General features: G+C 34.0%; 1 long non-coding RNA gene across 3 annotated transcripts in view; it reads right to left on the minus strand.

The window, feature by feature from the left end:
• LOC137043518 (uncharacterized) overlaps window positions 1-5871 on the minus strand; it is a 339081-nt gene extending 333210 nt beyond the window's left edge. For all 3 annotated transcript variants that reach the window (XR_010898507.1, XR_010898506.1, XR_010898505.1), the window contains exons 1-2: window positions 5738-5871; window positions 5226-5318 (exon numbers count right to left, since the gene is read on the minus strand). This is a non-coding gene — a long non-coding RNA (uncharacterized lncRNA). The remainder of the gene's footprint in view (window positions 1-5225; window positions 5319-5737) is intronic.
• Between the last annotated feature and the right edge of the window lie 1071 nt (window positions 5872-6942).

Genomic DNA, 6942 nt, shown 5'->3' on the forward strand with positions numbered 1-6942 from the left:
TTGGGTCCGTAAAATCAAAAGTACAGAGAATAATCCTGACATATTGGGGATTACATTATGGGGACAAAATATCCCTACAGAGGTGGCAATATGCAAAATCCTTGTGGGGACATTTTTTGGTTTCCATGAGGAAAACATCTTATAAATCATAGAGAGAGAGTTTTTTTGAGAAAGTAAAAAAGCAGAACGTTTCCTGTGATGAGTAGGTTAAGGGGTAGGGGCAGTGTAGGGGGATAAAAAATACGGTTTGTACAGTATGAAATCCATTACACCTATGGAAAGTCCCCATAAAACATGGAAACACTACATGTGTGTATGTGCGTGTGTGCATGCGTGTGTGTGTCATTTAAAGATTTGTTGAACACAGTCTCTGACCATTCAGATTCGGCCCCTAGCAAAACTTATCTATTTTGATGGCTTCATTGAGGCAATAACAGGAATTCCTGTGTATTTGGTGTGGCGTTTTTATGTTTCCATGGATACAGAGGACAGACCGTTAAAAAGCAATTATTGAGGAAGAGAGAGTGGAATTCAGCCCTTTGTCAAGATTTCATAACAGCTGTAATAACACTGGCCGCCACGCTAATGTGAAACTCCTGAATGAATCTGCCTCACACGTATCCGCTCTGTCTTTCAGAGGACAATATACTCTCTCACATGCCAAATCAAGGTCTATTATAATTTTTCGTGTTAAAAAGTGCTTCCTATTTTTTTTTTAAATGTAGGCATGCTTTTTTTTTAATCGCAGCCTGTTTGATGTTATGTACAAACAAAGCACATCCAATTGCTAAGAAAAGAAAGCAGCTTGAGGTATATCCTATCTGATCCCATCAAATCAAATGTGTATCCAAACTGAAATAAATGAGGTAAGTAATCTCTCATCTCCCTCAGGAAAGTATATCTACAAACTACTCATCCAAAATTATCTCAAACTGTCCATTTTGGTGGCGAACAGGGACATTTTGGTTATACATTAACCTTTGAAACCTTGTTTTTTTTTAATATAAAAAAAAAAAAAATCTTAAAAACATATTAACAGAAATAATTTGATTACTTTTCATGGAAATTAACAAGATTTCCAATTTAAAATCTGTTTTCCAAAGAAGGATTTCGAAATGTGGGTTTTTGGGGTGATGCTGATAACATTATGAGGAAATTAAAAAAAAGTCCAATATCGATATATCAGCCTATATTTTAGTATACTATACAAATAGTAATCAAATGTAAAATATCACTTCATAGCCTTCCCTTTATAAATACAGATTAACCCTTATTACAGTTATTCAGTCTTCTATGAGAAAACGCATTATGCCATTGACGAGATTTTCCGGCTTTCCATATTTTCAATGTTATAAGGTAGGGGGCGCTATAACGCATCTACTGAACTAGTACAGAATCTCCAGATCGAAACAGAGGTGAAGAAGAAGCAGGAACAAGCCATCTCATATAAGCAGATGCATATCTAAAATAACGCAATCAACAACATTAAACAGAATGAATAAAAACGGCATATATATGCCGACACAAATATATCTGCACCGGGCTCATATCTGCCAATAAAATCGGCAGACCGATAGATCGGTCAGGCTCAATTATTAATAACCTAGAGTATTAAAATGTCCATTTTTAATTTAAGAACATCTTGAATTTTTTTTTTTAAACGTATATACAGTATGTACATAAGAATGTTTTGTACGGCTTCCCCTCCTCCAGCTCTTCTGAAGACCACACCTGAAAGCCGTGAACCCTACAGTCAGAGTGACAGTCGCATTAAAATGCCATTAAACTGTGAAATAGGAACAAGGAGTGAAGGAAGGTTTAACCCCAAGCTACTTCAGAGCACCCTCGGATTATACGAATAAGAACATCAGCTTTTCTGTTGTTGCTTTTCTTCCTCTTCTACTTTTTACCAGTTCCCTTTGTTCAGTCTGCACAAGGCCAATGGGAAAAAAACTGTGTGTGTTTGGGGTGGGTTGCGTGGGGGCTGGTGAAAGAATGGCAGGGTTAGAGTGTGAGTGCATTAAACGGGCATGCCTACTATTCTGCAATCAGTCTATTTTCTATGTGTCTTTTAGCGAGCTCACCTCTCACTCTACACATGCATGTCTGAGCAATGGGGGATGACACTGCCGTGCACCTGAGCGCGCTGTAAAAATACACTATGCGCATATGTGCCGCCATCTACAAAAGAGCTTGAACAAAGAAGGTGATATCTGGGATTGTTCCATGATCACAACAACAACAAAAGAGATCAGTCACGCAAGTAACAATAAAATGCCCTGCATTTAGTCTGCCATATCTAGTGAAAATATTCTTTAAAACGCATATATATATATACATACACACACATACAAATACATATATATATATATATATATATATATATATATATATATATATATATATATATATATATATATATATATATATATATATATATATATATATATATATATATATATATTGATTTGATTTGATTTGATTTCAGCACTAAAAGCACTGTTGGTTTTGCTAAGGTTCTCAAGCTGTGCTCTTTCAGGGCGGAATGGTTATGGAGTGAGACCCTGGCTTCTGTCAAGTCAATGAGACTGAACACATTAAAACTGATGAGAGTGTACTTAGACAGGTTAGGGCTCACCAAGCGTTTGCTGCCTGGATGCACTAAATCAATCAATACATCTGTACAAATCTACAAAAACAAATTTGACTGGAAGTCATCTTTTTCAAATTTATTTTGACAAATGTGATATTATACACACACACACACACACATTATGTAAACGAAAATGTTATGTTAGATATGATTCATTGTAATTAATTGATTTGACATGCACTAATATAAATCAATATTATTGACTTGTTTATGATTGAGCTTTAACATTTGACATGCCTTTGTATACAATATTTACTGCAATTTTAAACAAAATATATGCTAGGACACATACATTTAGTTTCACTTAACCTTTTAATTTGTTCTGAGATAGATTAGGATTTAGAAGTTTTCCTGAAGCTTTCTTTTAAACATTTGCATTAAAGGGAAGTGAAAGCTGACATCAGACCATTTAAATACTCCCTTCCCACCTCAACTAACCAACTATTAAAGTTAAAGTTAAAGTGTGTGTGTGTGTGTGTGTGTGTGTGTGTGTGTGTGTGTGTGTGTGTGTGTGTGTGTGTGTGTGTGTGTGTGTGTGTGTGTGTGTGTCTATAGGGGGATATAAGAATTCTTTCCTAATTAATTCCTCTGCCCCATGTAACCCTCAGACTATTCGTAATCCAGAAGGGAACATCTTTATTGATCTTGGGAATGCTTGAGTAGACTCCCAATGCTTATCTCAGCATAAAAAGCATCTCTTGTGACGAGCCACGATTTAATTAGATGACAATCACTGTTAACAATGCACTGCCGACATCACAAAATTTGCACATTGTCGCTGGCAGTGATAAATTTCAGCTGCTCGGACAGGGACAATTCACATCCTGGAATTAACTCTTTCCATATGAGCAGGAATTTCAAAGTAGCACTGCAGATATTGTTAACACACAATCTATGTTGCACACACAAGCTGTCAAAGCTGGAGCTGCAATTAAGTTTACCCAGCTGTAGATAACAGAGTAAACCCTCACTACTTTATTAATGCAAGCCGCAAATGATGACGGTGAATGGTGATATTTGTCTGTTATATCGAGATATCACAAAAAGTACACAAAAAAAAAAAGTCATTTTGCTTGCAATTTGATCACTCATCCACAAGAGGGCAGTGCATGTGATTTTCTGCAACATGGAAAAATGTCAATTCGTTTATATATATTAATGGCATAATTATATACAATATTTAAATATTATTTATGTTCAGATATGTACAAAATGCATTTCATCCTGCACTGTTATTCTTGCTCGGACTTATAATTTTGTCCTTTCTGTTCCTGTTATGATCATTATGTACTTAGGAAAGCGTTGGGGGAAAGACAAAAAAAGTTATGCAAATTTTTTTAATGACATTAAAACATAACATTTTGAGAATAATAAATGAATATTTGATGCACCCTGATGTGCAAGAACTGCAATTATTTTAACACTGTTTAAAATTATTAAACTAAATTCACATTTTATAACTGTTTAGTGTACCCTGAAACTAAAATAAATCATACTATCAAAGACAGAATCTGACAAGTGCCGGGATACTTACTTAAAAAGTAATAATTCATCATAATAAGAATAGTTACATGATACAACATCAACAAATGATGTGCTAGATGTGCTCAGCTGTCATAAGCACCTCCTAACACTTCATATTTATAAACTCATTAAAATGGGGCCACACAATCTTTTATCCATAGTGACTGGACATTTTGGCAGAGAAAGCTTTCTCTGGCCAAGTGACTCATATTCTGACCACACATTACAAATTCTCAGCCCCGACTAAACACGGCACTGTCAAAGAAAAAGAAAAAAAGAAAGAAAATTGTCGAGCCACGGTACAGTATTTTTTGGAAAGCAGGGCATAGGTGAAGGCCATGGGCTAATGGCAATGAGGGATTTGTCAGTCATCCTAACATTTAATAATCCCTGGCTCTCCATTTTCTGCTGTTTGTTTATATTAACCTCTGGTTGAACCCACTTTAGAGGCAGCCTCTGTGCCAGAAAGTTCACTGAACATTCAGCATGGAAGCGGAGAACATGTCATCTCGAATCTATTAGCCCACAGGGGAGATTGCAGCAGTCCACGCACCACACACACACACACTCAACTCGCATACACTCTAGGTAAGCTGAAAACCCTCACATTTCTGTACTGATGGCGCCTGTAACTGAGATTATTGCATTCAATGACCTGATTCTGACCTCACTTTTTTCGCTCATGCCGAATAATCCTATCAAACAATGCAGAACATCTGACTGTTACTGCTTTCTACCGCATTCGGTACAGTTCTCTTGTGACATCATGAATGGGTTTAACAGTCTTGCTTGTATTGCGTTTGCTTTCTTAGTAAATTAGAATGATCTTAAAAGGCTTTAGGTAAGCAACATCTTTCTAGTAGGATGTTGAAACTGGAAAAACTGTGTTTTCCTCAGGATTACTTTTGTTATTCAGAGTTGTATTAATATAGAATGTAGTATGTAGGCCTAATCTTCAACACTGGTAATCAACTGAAATTGTATGTGTTAATATTGTACTGAGAACATAATGCAGTAGACACTGTGTTGTGTAGGTTTATATACTGACCATTGGGTGGTGATAAAGAGAAGACACTTCTGCAGAGATGTCCTCAAGGTTGGATGTTTGCTGATCCAAGATAAATATGAGAATTGAGCTGGTCTTAACAGATAAAAAAAAAAAAAGATTAAAAAAAAGATTAAAAAAAAAGAAAACACTTATCCTGTCAATAGAAACAATAGATGTATTTGCTACTTGCATCTCCATTTGAAAGCCTTGTCATCCAGTTAAACCTAACACATTAATTAAAATAAATAAATAATAATGAATGACTTCAGTTATCAATAACATAGCATATCAAAAGCATACTATATCATTGATAAATGTAAAATAAAGTACCATGGTACTTTTTTAGGTGAAGTCAGTGCTCAGAAGTGCATACATCTGGTATTTCTGTTCATTCGTGATGGATATCTTTACAGAAAGTGGTGAACTATGAGTAACGTTAGCAATTACAAACAGCAGTGCAGCAAAATGAATATATTCTTGCGATGTGACCAAGCGGGAACATAAAAACAAACCTTTCATTAGCTCTGTAGTACGATAGATGTTTGGAAGTTTCTAGACGTCAGTCAGTCAGACTCAGAGACTCAGAAAAACAACAACAGATTCTCCAGATTCATCTGGAACGTGTTAACGGTTGGCCGAATGAACGCCAAAAGCAAGACATCTGATTGGCTGCGAGTCAGTAATTGACCAATAATTTTTTATTTATTTTTAAATGCGACGTCGCGCCTGTGTCAACCAATATGCGAGCTCGACATATGACCATAGAAATATTCAATATTTTTCAATATTCAATATTTTATAAATAGAAATGTTTTATATATATATAATATTAAGATTAAGATTTAAGTTAAATAAAAGTACCCCACCAGAAAGAAAAATAAATAAATAAAAAAAATTATATATATATATATATATATATATATATATATATATATATATATATATATATATATATATATATATATATATATATATATATATATATATATATATATATATATGTATATATATATATATATATATATATATATATATAAAATATATAATATATATAAAATATATAATATATATAAAATATATAATATATATATAATTAAAAATATATATCATATATATCATATATAATATGTCCAGACACTACATCACCAGAGCAATAACCATCTCTCTGGCTGTTGTCAAAAATCAAATCCATTAATTTTCCTTCAGTATAGGTCATCTTGATTTCTGGAGAGTGAATGAGAGAGTTCATTTCAATAAGAAAAATACATATTGTTTGTCCCATTGCTCAATATCCCCTCCCATCTGGATGTTTCTGATTTATTATAGGCATTTACAATAATGAAGCATGTACAGTACAGAAACAAATAATATACAACAAGAAGGCAAAGAAATAATATTAAGTAAATATTAAATAAAAGTACCCCACCAGAAAAAAATAAATAAATATATATATATATATATGTTCTGAAGAGGGGAAAAATCTCTCCTTATCCAAGACACTTTTAGCATCAACAGGTAGGCCTGCAATTAATGATGAATGTTTGTGATGATTGAAGTGTGATCTGTTGCACTGCCTTTGAACTCATTAATGTAGTAGAGTTTGAATTATTCATATTTGATTATGATTATTACCTCATCTTTCATGTATAAGATCTTTTTTTGAACTGCAGCTACCTCAGAAATTGAGCAGGGCGATTCCAAGAATGGGAAAAGGCCC

This window comes from Pseudorasbora parva, chromosome 16, assembly GCF_024679245.1.
Source record: "Pseudorasbora parva isolate DD20220531a chromosome 16, ASM2467924v1, whole genome shotgun sequence".
Taxonomy (NCBI): domain Eukaryota; kingdom Metazoa; phylum Chordata; class Actinopteri; order Cypriniformes; family Gobionidae; genus Pseudorasbora; species Pseudorasbora parva.